The sequence below is a fragment of the Erythrolamprus reginae genome, chromosome 4 (assembly GCF_031021105.1).
Source record: "Erythrolamprus reginae isolate rEryReg1 chromosome 4, rEryReg1.hap1, whole genome shotgun sequence".
In the NCBI taxonomy this organism is placed as follows: domain Eukaryota; kingdom Metazoa; phylum Chordata; class Lepidosauria; order Squamata; family Dipsadidae; genus Erythrolamprus; species Erythrolamprus reginae.
The window spans coordinates 127,384,654-127,400,637 of NC_091953.1; positions in this window are offsets into that span (position 1 = coordinate 127,384,654).

The window sequence follows — 15,984 nt, forward strand, 5'->3', positions numbered from 1 at the left end:
TATTTAATCACACTGTATCACTCCTCAGAAAGGAGCAGGTTTTCAAAAGCTAATGTAGTTAATAACATCTGCAATCTTCCAGAAAAAGAAAGTCAAAGCAGCTATAATCGGCATTTGATTTCTATTCAATTACTGTTTTGTGTTGTCTTTCTTATTGAACAATTAGGTCAGGTTTTTCCTCCATCATTTTGTCCACAAGAAGAAAAGAATGAATTCATATGACTAATTTTTGGTACAGCAGGCAAATAACCCAATTATAAATGAGCTGGTTCAAAGTTATAATTTTTATTTATTTATTTTTATTTATTCTTTGTCAAATATACAATACATATGGAAGAGAATAGATATTAAGTAATATATATAAAGATAGAAAGTGAAAAAGAAGAGAAGTAGATGGGAGGGAGAGAATATATATGATATAGGAGATAAGGAGAGAATATATATGGTATATATAATATATATATTAAAAAAACATTTGACAGATATATATATATATATATATATATATATATATATATATATAGAGAGAGAGAGAGAGAGAGAGAGAGAGATAGATAAGATATAGATATAGATATAGATATAGATATAGATATAGATATAGATATAGATATAGATATAGATATAGATATAGATATAGATATAGATATAGATATAGATATAGATATAGATATAGATATAGATATAGATATAGATATAGATATAGATAGATAAGGAGAGAATATATATGATATATGAGATAAGGAAAGACAATTGGACAGGGGATGATAGGCACATCAGTGCACTTATATACGCCCCTTACTGACCTCTTAGGAACCTGGAGAGGTCAATTGTGGAGAGTCTAAGGAAGAAATGTTGGAGGTTGGGAGTTGACACTATTGAATCCGGTAATGAGTTCCACACTTCGACAACTCGATTGTTAAAGTCATATTTTTTACAGTCAAGTTTGGAGCGGTTAATATTAAGTTTGAATCTGTTGCATGCTCTTGTTGAAGCTGAAGTAGTCATTGACCGGAAGGACGTTGCAGCATATGATCTTGTGGGCAATACTTAAATCATGTTTTAGGCACCGCAGTTCTAAGCTTTCAAGATCCAGGATAGTTAGTCTATTTTCGTAGGGTATTCTGTTTCGAGTGGAGGAGTGAAGGGCTCTTCTGGTGAAGATCCACAAGTTATTTATTCATTTATTTTGTCCAATACATAATACACATGGAAGAGAATAGATATGTAATAATATAAATAAAGAAACGAATCGAAGAAAATATATAAAAGTATAGGTGAACATATTTGAAAGGAAGAAAAGATAAATGAGATAAGGAGAGACAATAGGACAGGGGATGGAAGGCACACTGGTGCACTTATGCATGCCCCTTACTGAACTCTAAGGAACCTGGAGAGGTCAATCGTGGATAGTCTAAGGGAAAAATGTTGGGTGTTAGGGGTTGACACTATTGAGTCAGGTAATGATATATTCCCCAACTCCTGGGCCATTTATTGATGAGGCAGAATCATACGGGTGGTTCTGGGGAGCTGGCCACGTGGCTTTGAGAGTGGGGGGAGGTATTTATATCTTCTCTTGGGCTTTGTATTTGAGTTTCCTGTTCCTGAGCAAGAACATTGATTCTATTGGCTGTTGCCAGTGACTCCCATGCGGCCATGTAGAGATCACATTTGCTTGAACTAAGTTTGGTTGAAGTTTGGAGGGTGATGTAATGTCCTTGCAATGTAGTGAGCCCTGTGTCTTGGTGGGTTAAACCTATTAGGTCTTGAAAGGGTCATGTTTTAATCTCATTACCCTGGAGCTGAAGGGCTTTTGTTTTGTAGATAGGCTGGCTCAATCTTTCTCAAAGGGCACAAAATATCTGCTGGTGACAAGGATTTTTTCTTTTTCTTTTTTTATTCAACAATTATTTATTGGACACAATGAAACTTACACACAAGAAAGAATGATGTTTCTGCTACACTACCTATTTTTTCACATAATCTCCATCCAATTCTAGGGCCTTTCTCCAGTGAGACACAAGGATGTGTACGCCCTGTCGGTACCATTCGTTGTTCTTTTTTTTAAAATTATTATTATTATTATTATTATTTAATTATTTTATATCGACAAACATACAAACAACATTTAACATTTATACTTATCTGTTATAGATAATAATTAATATTTAACAATTCTGGTTTTTTTACATTATGTTTCATTAATACAGTAGTACCTCTAAATACGAGCTGCTCCACATGTGAGTATTCCAAGTTACGAGCTGCGATACGAGCGAAATTTCTGTTCGACACTTAAGCTCAAATTCGAGAAACGAGCTGAGCTTCCACTAGGTGGTGCAAGAATCTCCTTGCTTCTGGTTATCTCGGCGCAAAAAACAAAGTCTAAAGGCATTCGTTCAAGATGTGAGTTCATCAACTTACGAGCTCGAGTCTGGAACGAATTAAACTCGTATGTCGAGGTACCACTGTACTATTTCCTTTTCTTGTTTTTTTCCCTTATCCAGTTATACAGTTTCTCCCACACTCTATAGTAGTTCTTATTTCGTTTATCCTGTAATTCATACCTTAATTTACTTAGTTTAGTGCAGTTTAACATTTTATTGATCACCATCTCTTCATTTGGTATCTTTTCTTGTTTCCAATTTTGTGCGAATGCCAATCTTGCTGATGTTAGTATATGTGTTATTAAATAATATTCTTCTTTGCTGTGTTGACCTCTGATTATTCCCAATAAATACATTTCTGGTTTTGTTTCTAATTTATATTCCAATATTTCTTCCAACCAGCTCTGAGTTCTAGTCCAAATTTTTTTTGCTTCCAGGTATAACCATCAGATTGTTCTGGTCACGAAGTCATTTCAGCACTGTGAAATTCACCCGTAAAGACCTCACCCTCTGTTCCCAGTGACTAACCCTACCTCTGTCGACTGCAGATTTGCCATAAACTGTACACAAGCATTTGTGAATGTTCCCAACAATTTCTTTCTTTCTTTATTTTCTTTATTCATTTGTCCAATACACAAATACATAGGAAGAAAAATAGACATGTAGTAATATATATAAGGGTAAAGTGAACTTAGAGGAGAGGATATATGAAAGAAAGAGAATATATATGATAGGTGGAAGAAAGGAAAGACAATTGGACAGGGGACGAAAGGCACACCAGTGCACTTATTTACGCCCCTTACAGGCCTCTTAGGAACCTGGAGAGGTCAATCGTGGAGAGTCTAAGGGAGAAATGTTGGGGGTGACTCCTGTAACATTCTGCCTTTTTAATATTTCCTAAAATATTTCCATTCTTCTAGGAGAGGGATGGTGCTTACTTTCTACAAGATGCTCATAGTAGGCCAAAAACTGGATCCTGCCTTAGCAGCACATATAACAGTAGCGTTCTGAAAGTAAGCCAGGCTCCCAAATGTTCATAATTGAGTTTCCGCTATGAACCAACACTTGTGTAATGACGATAGTTAATTTGAATGAGTAAGTATCTTTTATTACATAGTTGATATTAGGAGAAAAAGCAGCATGCTCCGAGAACTCCTTAGTGGCCGTTCTTAAAAATGAGAACTTCAGCAGCCAGACTTTTGCCAAGTAATAATCCTTCTCTACACAAGCAATTAGCACGGCTAGCACTGCATAGAAATATTGCTTCTGTGAATCTAATTTTACTTGTTCTATGGACAATTAGATGTTGTGGCATGTTTAATTTATGTAGCTATCTCTCGAATGTAAGCTTTTTCTATTGTTGCCCACAAGCATTTGAAATTGGACTCTGAGGTTATGGCAGGAGGTATGAAGCAATGAGAAACCATGCATAACTTCACTATGGCAAAGGAATACATTAGTCTGAGATTCTTAATGAACGGCAGAAAATATTGTTATGCGCGCCTTCTAATGTGCTAGATGAATTGTTTCCATTAAGGCAACTTTATGTCACTTTGATGGAAGATATTGTCCCTCTCCACCTCTGATAAGCTGCCACAGAGAGATAAAACTCTCCAGCATTATTCCTACACTAAACAGGCCTATAAACATGTTTGTTACTGACTATCTTTTCCAATGTACAACCCAGGTTATGATAGACTTTGCTCTCTTGGCTGCTGATTAAGATATTGGGCAATATTAAGTATCTTTGCACTTTTAATATAATATTTCGGATTTTTCATGTTTTGAAAAACAGTTAGCTGGTGCCAACGTTATACAAGCAACATCCACCATGATTATATACCAGACTTTCTTTCATGATATAGGTTGACCATCTAGGTCATTTTAATATGTCCTTTTCTTCCATATAGGACTTTAAGAAGTTAATCAAAAGTTTTTGTGGCTTCCATTATTTGACAAAGAGGATGCCTTCCGGTAAGAGTGTATGAATTACCTACATGGCATTTGGCCAGAATACATCCAGAACCGCCTTCTACCACACAAATCCCAGCGGCCGATAAGGTCCCACAGAGTTGACCTTCTCTGGATCCCGTCGACCAAACAATGTCGTTTGGCGGGCCCCAGGGGAACAGCCTTCTCTGTGGTGGCTCCGGCCCTCTGGAATCAACTCCCCCCAGAGATTAGAACAGCCCCCACCCTCCTTGTCTTTCACAAATTACTCAAGACCCACCTTTATCACCAGGCATGGGGGAGTTAAGATAATCCTTCCCCCTAGGTCATTACAAGTTAGGCATGGTATGTTTGTGTGTATGTTTGGTTTTATAATAAGGGTTTTTAGTTGTTTTATTAATTGGATTGTTACATGCTGTTTTTTGTATCATTGTTGTTAGCCGCCCCGAGTCTGCGGAGAGGGGCGGCATACAAATCCAATAAATAATAATAATAATAATAATAATAATAATAATAATAATAAATCTCCCCAAGATTTGTTTCAAATTATTGATTCATTGCAATGAATCCAGTTGGTCTACATTGTTGCCAAGTGGATTTGATTCAGTGTTTATTTGACTAAGAACAAAGATTATTTGGAAATTTAGATTCAGTTCAAAGCATCATCTTTGGTCAGAGTTGGTGCATTCCAATAACTTTCTGACTCTCTGTTAACCAGTCATGTAATGGTCTGGAGATGCCATAGGATTTAAGTTTCAGAAGAAGTTTGTCATGAACTACTGAATCAAAGACTTTACAAAAGTCTATGTAGATTGCATCTATTTATTATTTTACCCTGATCAAGTTGAGTGGTCTGTATATTTTGCAGTGTAGGATTTGCAGATTACAGGATTTTTTTTTTCCTGAAGCCACATTGTTTGTTGAAAAGTAGGCTATTGGTTTCAAGGTGGAGTGTAATGAATTGGTCCATCATTGATTCCATGACTTTGCAAGTCACATAACCCTCTGTAATTTTCAATATTACTTGGACCTCCTTTTTTGAAAATGGGGATGACTGTTGCTAGTGACCATAATTTAGGAAGGAACTGATGAAGTTGCTTGGATAAGCAATGAAACATCTCAAATTAACCAAGTTTAGTCCAATTGTCACGATTCAACCTTCAAACACCCTTGGCCTGGGTGATTGAGTCTTCATTGACATATTCAGACAAAGATTTTAATTGAATAGGTGATTTGATCTAATTGCACTCGAATCAATAGTTTGTCTTGCTTATTTATTCATACATGAATAGATACATGTCTCAGCATCGGAGGTTAATCATTGAGAAAGACAGACTAGAAAGCCAAACACTCGGATTATAAAAAGCATTTCTCAACATTTAAAACATAATTTTCCCCCAAACACTAGATTATATATCTAGGGGAGGAAGGGGTATGAGGTAGGATCAAAATAGCATTTCTGGGCATTCCTCACACATACAATGAAACATTACTGAATAATAAATATCTTCCGTCTCCGCTCAAGAAAGAGAAAGGGAAGTCATAAATTTTTCAGAAAAGAATGATAACAAAAAAAAAAAATCCTTTTCATTCTGTATTAAAAGGAATCTCACAGATTTCCTGAAAAACTGTCCCAAATTTAGCATTTTATTGTTAATCATCATCATCATCAATTATCATCATTTTTGAGAAAGAACTGGAGAAGTATAACAAAATGCAAAGACCTACAGGTGAAACTCAAAAAATTAGAATATCGTGCAAACATGCATTTATTTCAGTAATGTAACTTAAAAGATGAGAGATATTCATAAAGTGCAAGACAAGATAGTTCAAATCATGATTTGTCATAATTGTGATGATTATGGGATACAGCCAATGGTGGGCTCCTATGGGTATGGTCAGGTACGCAGTACCGGTAGCAAAATTTTCATTTTTTTTCTTTTTTTCCCTTCTTGGCTCTGGGTCTGTTTTTCCTATCACAGTACATGAGCTTGAATGTGTATAATTTTAGAAGAGCTGTGCATGCGTGTATGTACACACACTTTATATAGTAGATAAACAGGGGTGGGCTACTGCCCGGATGGGGGTCCCGCAGTGGGGTAGCAAAAATGGGAACCACCACATCCGGACTTCCGTGTTTTTGCAATGCTGCAGGGGAATCCCAGCAGCACAAAAACAGGCACTTCACTGGCAATGGAAGTCCAGAGGTGGGGTTTCCCAGTTAGGGGAGCCTCAGCGAAATCGCAGCATCACAAAAACATGGAAGTCCTGAGGTGGGGTTTCGAGGACTTCTGTGTTTTTGCGATGCTGCAATTTCGCTGAGGCTCCCCTCGCTGGGAAACCCCACCTCCGGACTTCCGTTGCCAGTGAAGCACCCATTTTTGCGCTGCTGGGATTCCCCTGCTGGGATTCCCCTGCAGCATCACAAAAACACGGAAGTCCGGAGGTGGGGTTTCCCATGGAGAGGAGCCTCAGGGGAATCCCAGCAGTACAAAAACGGGCGCTTTGGCTGGCAAACGGGGTGAGTTTTGGGCTTGCACGCATTAATCGCTTTTCCATTGATTCCTATGGGAAACATTGTTTCATCTTACAAACTTTTCACCTTACAAACCTCGTCCCGATACCAATTAAGTTCGTAAGACGAGGTAACACTGCACATGGAAATATGACTTCAACGCAATTCATTGTAAAAGAGTGATAAAGGTTTTATGTATCTTTTTTCCTTTGTTTGTTTGTGTGTTTTAAGGTTTTGCTTGTATTGTTTTGTTTAAAAGTTTGTATTTTAATGTCTTAAATGTTCTTTTTAAAATATTTATATTGAATAAAAATATTTATTAAAAAATAAAAAGAATGTCAAACCCTGTCTGAACATCCAACAGACCGATAATAATATTACAATAGCTATGCTGAACATTATAGAGATCATCGCTTGCAAATGGCATCTCGGGAAAATAATTCCTAGGTTTAAGTGCTACTTTGATTCTCCCCTACTCCTCCCCATTAAAACATTTCCCCCCTCCCCATGAGATTAGAAAATGCTTCAGTTAATCAGTGCCTTTTCCTTTTTTTAGGGATTTGCTTTTGCAATTGATGTGGACTGGTTTCTTTTAATCATCCAAAAGATTAGCTTCTTACTCTGATATAATGTCTTCCTGGTGTATATTTGATCTATTTTTGTGTCCTCTGTTTGTCATTTTTTTTCTCTCCTAATAAACTTGCCATTAGAAAAAGAGAGAGAGAGAAGAAGAAAAAGAATTTCAGGCCTGTAGCACATTCCATTGTTATGTTCAAAAGTTTCATAAAATTAAGGAATCCCATAGGCAGTTGGCGGTAATAACAGTCTGGGGGGACATTATAATATTTTATGGAAATAACTTGCTGGACACTTATTTGAACAAACCAGAAAAGTCCCAGCTCTCTCTTATGTTTGAAGCTTTCATGTTCTCCCTGCTGTGATTTTAATACAAACAATCACAGTGGTTTGTCTTCTGTACTGTAAACAAGGATTCTTTCTGATGGTGACTCTGTTACCTTTTAAAAGGGGGGAAAAAAGATACTCAAGAGAGACTGTTGGAAATAACCAGGAAGGATATTTGTGTATTATTAACAGCTAAACGAACGGAAAAGTAGGACTATGTCATTAAACAAAAATTCTAGTGTTAGTTGCCATGATATTTTTTTAAAAAGATATCAATACTCTGAAAATAGAGTAGACCAACAAAAGATAGTTAGGGGTGTGAAAAGAAGGAGGGGATGAAAAGAAGGAGTAGGGGAGACATAATTAAGGTGACCAGATTATAACTTTGGTAAAGTGGGACACCATTGGGGAGGGGGGACAGACGGACAATGGATGATGGACAATGGAAAAATCTCTACAGACTTTTACCTCAATGTTTGTTTTTGTGTATTGCTTGCCAGTCCGGCACTTCTATCAGTTTATTATCTTTCCCATTTTTGAAAAGCATAGAAACAGTAAGACAAGGGAAGAGAGCAAAGTAGCTTGCCTGTTCTGCTTTCAAGCTGCTTTTTATAATGGAAGCAACACTCTTTTCCCTCCAACGCCAGAGAGGTCCGTGCTGGGTCTCTTCTCCAACCCTCCTCTCTCTCTCTCTCTCTTTCTCTCGCTCTCTCACTCTCTCCCTCCCTCCCTCCTGCCCTCCCTCCAAAGTGAAACACACTTTGCTCTGGTTTAGTTTCAAAGTGGGGAAAAATCAGCACACAAAGGTCAAAGTCAGCAAAGCAGGCACAAAACACAACAATCAGATAATCCTCCACAATGGCCAAACCCACAGGCTGCTCTTTATAGCAGCCTCACTAATTACCACAGCCCCACCCAACCACAGGTAGCCTCATTTTCTTTGATAATAATCTCTCAGTTGTTGCTGCCTATGCATCGCTCTCCGCGTGCGTGGCTGTATTATTAACTCTTGTTCTGAATCCAAGGAGGAGCTAGATAATTGATCTCCTTCTGAGCTGTCTGCCACACTCTCCTCCTCACTGTCACTCATGTCTTCTTGGTCAGAGGAGCCTTCATCATCAGATTTCACCGGGAGCAAAACAGGCCTGCAGCATGTGGATGTCTCCCCCACATCCAAAGTCCTTGGGGCAGGAGCTGGGCCAGAGCTAACCACGACACCTAAAGAAAATCAGCCCCAACTGTTTTTGGACGGACAGATACTGAAGCTGAAGTTCACAAACTATAGATCTTCAAATACATCAAATTAATAGAGAGAACTCATTGGAAAAGAACCTGATGTTGGCAGGGGTTGAGATAGTTAGATAGTATCAGAGATGCAAGCTACAGTTAGACTTGATGAGCTGATTTTTGCCTGAACCAAAGGCAAAATGCATGTTGGAGCTGATCTAGGGCAACCACTCGCACGCTAGCAGATATGGCTCTGCATAAACAATGTCGCTTGGTGGGGCCCAGGGGAAGAGCCTTCTCTGTGGTGGCCCTGGCCCTCTGGAACCAACTCCCCCCAGAGATTAGAATTGCCCCCACCCTCCTTGCCTTTCGTAAGCTACTTAAAACCCACCTCTGCCATCAGGCATGGGGGAATTAAGATTCTCTTTCCCCCTAGGCCTTTACAATTCTATGCATGGTATGTCTGTATGTATGATTGGTTTTTATATTAATGGGTTTTTAGTATTAGATTACTATTGTACACTGTTTTATTGTTGCTGTTAGCCGCCCCGAGTCTCCGGAGAGGGGTGGCATACAAATCCAATAAATAAATAAATAAATAAATAAGTAAATGAATGAAGGAATGAAGGAATGAAGGAATGAAGGAATGAAGGAATGAAGGAATGAACGAATGAACGAATGAACGAATGAACGAATGAACGAATGAACGAACAAACAAACAAACAAACAAACAAACAAAATAACACCTGTGGCACCCGTGCCATAGGTTCGCCATCACTCATAATAGAATTTAAACTCTATTATATAGGAAATATCAGATTTCAAGAGCTGGCTTTTTTCTTCATGGAAATGTTTGCCAAAGTGGTCCATCATTGCTGAACATTTGAAATACTTTGCTTCTCTAACTCTGTCCAGTTTCCTAATTCAGCACAGCCAAAAGTCGGTAATTGGGGTCTCTGTTAGTAGAGACTTCCAGGAAATATTTAGCTACAGGGCAGGCGTGATGCATTTAGGGTGCACTCTGGGGGCCATAGTGAATGACCTGCTGTCTTTGACACTAAATCCATAGCCTGTACTTACTTAACTACACCACGTGCCACTGAGTTTGACTCTGTGACACGGAGATACTTTTTCTCAGAAACAACACAAAACTGAGTTCCAAAATTTCCATTTCTTTCTTTCTTTCTCCCCCCCCCACTTGTTTCTCACAGAGAGGTCCCACAGAGGCTTCTCCCCACCTTTTCCAGCCCTGTTTCCTCCCAGGAGATTCCTAGAGAGGCCCACGGAGGCTTCTCCCTGCCTTTTCTGGTTACAATTTCGGAGGCTCAGGTTTGTAAGTGGAAAATGATTATTGAGAAGAGGCAAAAAAATCTTGAACACCCAATTCTTATCTTGAAAAATTCGTACATAGATTAGATTAGATTTATTGGATTTATATGGCGCCCCTCTCCGTAGACTCGGGGCATCTCACAACAATGGTAAACAAAACATAGTAACAAATCTAATATTTCGCAATCTAAATTACAGTTTTAAGTTAAAAAAATCCAAAAGAGCCCCAATATATAAAAAACAAGCACACAATAGAATAATACACAAAAACTACATGGGCAAGGGGGAAATATTTCAATTCCCCCATGCATGACGGCAGAGGTGGGTTTTAAGGAGTTTCCGAAAGGCAAGGAGGGTGGGGGCAATCCTAATCTCTGGGGGGAGCTGGTTCTAGAGGGTCGGAGCCACCACAGAGAAGGCTCTTCCCCTGGGTCCCGCCAGATGACATTGTTTAGTCGATGGGACCCGGAAAAGGCCAACTCTGTGGGACCTAATCAGTCTCTGGGATTCATACGGCAGAAGGCGGTCCCAGAGATATTCTGGCCCGATGCCATGAAGGGCTTTATAGGTCAAAACCAACACTTTGAATTGTGACCGGAAACTGATCGGCAACCAATGCAGACTGCGGAGTGTTGGAGTAACAAGTAGAGGCATTTGTAGGGAGAGGTACCACTGTATTTTGAAAAAGCAGATAACACAACTCCTGTTTTGGCATTATATTGTATGTCCTTTGCTCCACTAGTGGAGGTCAATACTGCAACTTACAACTAGTAGTACACAGAGACTCTTGGCATCTTGCTGTTTTCCTCTGGCTTGAAGTACTGGATGACCGGAGAAATATGGTTTTGCCCTGAGAATAATCATGGAAAATAAGTAGCTGCTTGAGCAGCCAAAATATATGCTGCATTTATAGAAGTTGCTTGAGTTATACCAGAGCCAGGAAGAAAGAAGCTAACATTCCGATGGTTATGTTCTATTTAGGAAAAAGAAATGAACAGATGTGCCTTATTTATAATGAGTCCGTTCCACCACAAAGTGGTTGTGAAAGGGAAAATGTTCTCTCATCCAGAAAGTGCAATACAAGCAAATACCAGTCAGACTCCACTTGCATTAATTACAACTAAGGAATAAAAATAAATGACTTATCCAATGTTTACTAGGGGAAAGCAAGAGATCAATAAGACCATTAATTGCCTGAATAGCAATAAATAGCTTGGCTGCCGTCCAAGAGGTGGACCAACAGCAGGTCTTTCCTTATGTTGGATTCATGGCTTATAGGTGATAGTCGAAAGCAATAAAGGGGTTAGTGAAATGCAGGCTGCGATAGATACTCTTCTTCGATTGTGATCAGGGTGTAAGCAAATGATATTAAAGGAAATGTCAACTACATGCCAATCACAAATAGATCCTGCTGATTTATGTCCAAAGTACTTCAACCATGCTCTAGTTCAGTGATGGAGAACCTATGGCACGGACGCCACAGGTGGCACTCGGAGCCATGTCTGCTGTCACGCAAGCTGTTGTTGTTGTTGTTGTTGTTGTTGTTGTTGTTATTATTATTATTATTATTATTATTATTATTATTATTATTATTAATTAGATTTGTATGCCGCCCCTCTCCGAAGACTTGGGGCGGCCTACCTCAGCTACAGCCCGCATGCGTGCACCGGCCAGCTGATTTTTGGCTTGCCTGGAGGCTTTGGGAGGGCAGTGTCGGCTTCTGGAGGGGCCCTGGGGGGGTGGGGGGGTGCATTTTTGCCCTCCCAAAGCTCCAGGAAAGCCTCTGGAGCCTAGGGAGGGTGAAAAATGGGCCTACTGAGCCCACCAGAAATTTGTTTGTTTGTTTGTTTGTTTGTTTGTTTGTTTGTTTGTTTGTTTGTTTGTTTGTTTGTTTGTTTGTTGATTGATTGGATTTGTATGCCGTCCCTCTCCAAGGACTCGGAGTAGGGAAATGGGCTCCAGAGGGCCTCTGAACGGGGGCAGAGGAGGCAATTTTCACCCTCTCCAAGCATTGAATTATGGATATGGGCACTCGCGCAGGCGTGATAGTGTGTGCGCATGCGCTTTCGGTACCCGAGGGAAAAAAGGTTCACCCCAGGGGAAGAGCCTTCTCTGTGGTGGCCCCCGGCCCTCTGGAATCAACTCCCCCTGGAGATTAGAACTGCCCCCACCCTTCGAGACCCATCTATACCGCCAGGCATGGGGGAGTTGAGAAACCTTTTCCCCCAGGCTTTTTAATATTTTTTATATTTATGTTTTGTATGTATGTGCTGTTTGCTTTTTAATATGATAGGGTTTTATATGCTTCTTTTAATATTAGATTTGTTTTGCTATAATATTGTTTTATTACTGTTGTGAGCCACCCTGAGTCTTCGGAGAGGGGTGGCATACAAATCTAATAAATTGAATTGAATTGAATCGAATCACTGCTCTAGTTTGAGACCCCTGCTGTACCTCCTATTTCTTTCTTTCTTTCTTTCTTTCTTTCTTTCTTTCTTTCTTTCTTTCTTTCTTTCTTTCTTTCTTTCTTTCTTCCTTCCTTCCTTCCTTCCTTCCTTCAATTTTTTTAATGCCGCCCTTCTCCTTAGACTCAGGGTGGCTTACAACAATAGCAATAGCACTTTTTAACAGAGCCAGCATATTGCCCCCACAATTCGGGTCCTCGTTTTACCCATCTCGGAAGGGTGGAAGGCTGAGTCAACCTTGAGCCGGTGATAAGATTTGAACCGCTGATCTACAGATCTACAGTCAGCTTCAGTGGCCTGCAGTACAGCACTCTACTTGCTGCTCCACCCCGGTTCTTTATGCCTCTTGCAGACTCATCTGAACCTTCTTGTATCTAAGAGTCAAAGAATCAGCTTCAGACCAAGTGGTGAACTTAGACAAACAAGCCTTAATAATATTTTAAAAGAAAACCCATTTATTTTTTTGGCCACCATAAATTGCTCTCTAAGTCTTGTTTCTCAAGCTATTACCTATCTTCTCTGACATTTAGATCTGGCATAGAATTAAATCATGGATTGGTCTCCTATTTTCAGGAGGTTGGAAGCTGCAATTTTTTCATATATCCACTTTATGGGCTAAGTGTGATGGGACACACAAGGAATCTGTCTTTAGTGCATATGCTCTCAGTGTACATAAAAGAAAATATACATTAGTTAGTGGAGATTACATCACTTCCATCATTATGAGAACGTTACAGGTGGGAAGAATAATCTGTAGATCTATACCATGAATTCCCATCATTCTTATAGAGATGGGCGGATAAATTGTCTGCATTAAATTTGAACAGAGGTGAAAAAATATTAGTGTATGTTGTGGTTAGCTCTGGCCCAGCTCCTGACCCAAAAACCGTGGATGTGGGGGAGACATCCACATGCTGCAGGCCTGTTTTGCCCCCGGTAGGAGCTGCTGATGAAGGCTCCTCTGACCAAGAAGACATGAGTGACAGTGAGGAGGAGAGTGTGGCAGACAGCTCAGAAGGAGATCAATTAGCTAGCTCCTCCTTGGATTCGGAACAAGAGTTAATGATACAACCACACATGCAGAGAGTGATGCATAGGCAGCAACAACTGAGAGATTATTATCAAAGAAAATGAGGCCACCTGTGGTTGGGTGGGGCTGTGGTAATTAGTGAGGCCACCTGTGGGTTTGGCCATTGTGGAGGATTATCTGATCATTGTGTTTCATGACTGCTTTGCTGACTTTGATCTTTGTGTGCTGATTTTCCCCCGCTTTGAAACTAACCCAGAGCAAAGTGTGTTTCACTTTGTGAAAGAAGAAGGACTGTGAATTGCCTCACAGCTGCAAGCTAAGTATCACAGAACTGATAAGGGACTTGTACAAATTACCAATTTGTTTGGAGACAAGTGCTCTTTGCTATACAAAAAGAGTGCTCTGTTTATTTGCATTTTTGGTATAAAGAACATTGTTTTGAATTTTCAAACGTGTGTGTGCCTGAAATTGTATCTGTGCATTTTTGGGAGGATTCTACCAGAGAGCTCGACAGAACAAGTGTAAATAATTCCTTTCTGAAATCAACACCCACCAAAATCTTTTTTGAGTTTTCTTAAATAAATCATTTGGGGAGTAATCAAATCTCCAGATTTGTTCATTCAGTTCGATGGATTACCCTCTTAGTTCTAGATTTGGTTTCTGATTTATCTTTCAGCTTCATAAATTAAATGAATCTTCTTTTTTCTTGGCCAACTTGAACAGCTATAAAGGAGGTAGATTAATTTCTTCCTCTTTGGGCTAGACACAGATAAACCACTCAATAAATAAAAAAATGTTCAATTTAAAAGAAAACTAAGAATGTGTCAATGTATTCTGGCAATATTAGCATTATAATACACACTGAATATTTTGAAGTAAAACTTAGAGGAAAATTAAGTGTGTCTAAAGTGGGGTGGTGTTTTTTTTCTTGAAGCACAAAGTTGTGCAGGTGACACGAAGACAGGATCTTCCATGGAAGAATTTATCCCTTATCTGTTTCCATTGTTCACCTAAGTGCAGGTAAAAATATCACCACTATTATTAAAACATGTTAAAATTAAGAATGGTGTTGATTATTAACATTAATTCAAACAATCACTTTCTAAATACAATTCTATTTGGTCTCCTTTCTCTAGCCTTCGGTTGGGTAAATTGATCCTGGCAAGTTCTATTTACCTATTTCCCAATAAACCTCCCCCCTCCAATTGTCTATTAAACTGGGAGAATGGAGGGTTAAGTTAATTTGCCCACCAAGAATATAATGAACAGACCCAGCTCTTTGGAATCTACAGATGGTGCCATATTCAACTGCTAATGACTTGGCTTGATATAAATACTGACCCGAAGGTTCTGAGTCTGCTCACCTTTTTCTTTCTCCCTCCAGTCATTTAATCCTGTCTTTATTCATTTACAGCAGTTTTCCAAAATTACCACTAAAAGAGGAAGCATAAAAAGAAAAGAAGGAAGTGGAGAAAGAGGGAATGGCTTTGTTGGATTTATTGGACCCGCAAGATTTGTAACAGCTCCTCCATCAACAACACATGGTCAAAATATGGAAAGTACTTTTAGATCCAGAAAATCAGATTTTAGTCTCCATCCCTCAATAAAATGGGATCTGGACTCCAGTAGTCTGCAAAGATGGAATTACAGATGAGTGTAAGGTTGTTGATGATTGTTATTGTTGTTGTTGCGTAGGTAACACGAAGATAGGAACTTCCATGGCAGAATTTATCCCTTATCTGTTTCCATTGTTGGCCAAAAGTGCAGGTAAAACACCATCGCTATTATTAACACATGTTTAAAATATTTGGGGACCTAGATTTCATCAAATAATCAATTCTTAGAAAGAAACATCTTCTCTTCTAATTCACCAAATGGATATTGGGACAAAGAAACAAAATAAATATAGAGGTATAAATCATTTTCACTGTTCATAGAGTAACAATTTGTTGAGTTTCATCTCCCAGATAAAAACTTCTTTACTTTTTTATGGGCTCTTCCCATTTGTATTCTTTGAAAGATTAACAACTGTTGTGGTTCCGTCTGAGGCCCCTCAGGGAACGGCTGATCTTCTGTCGGTTTCCAGCTCAGAGGGAGAGGCTGAGGAACAGGAGGTGCAGACAGACGAGGAGGAGGAATCCCAGGCTGAAGAAGAGGGAGGACAGCCAGAGTCCCACCAGGGGG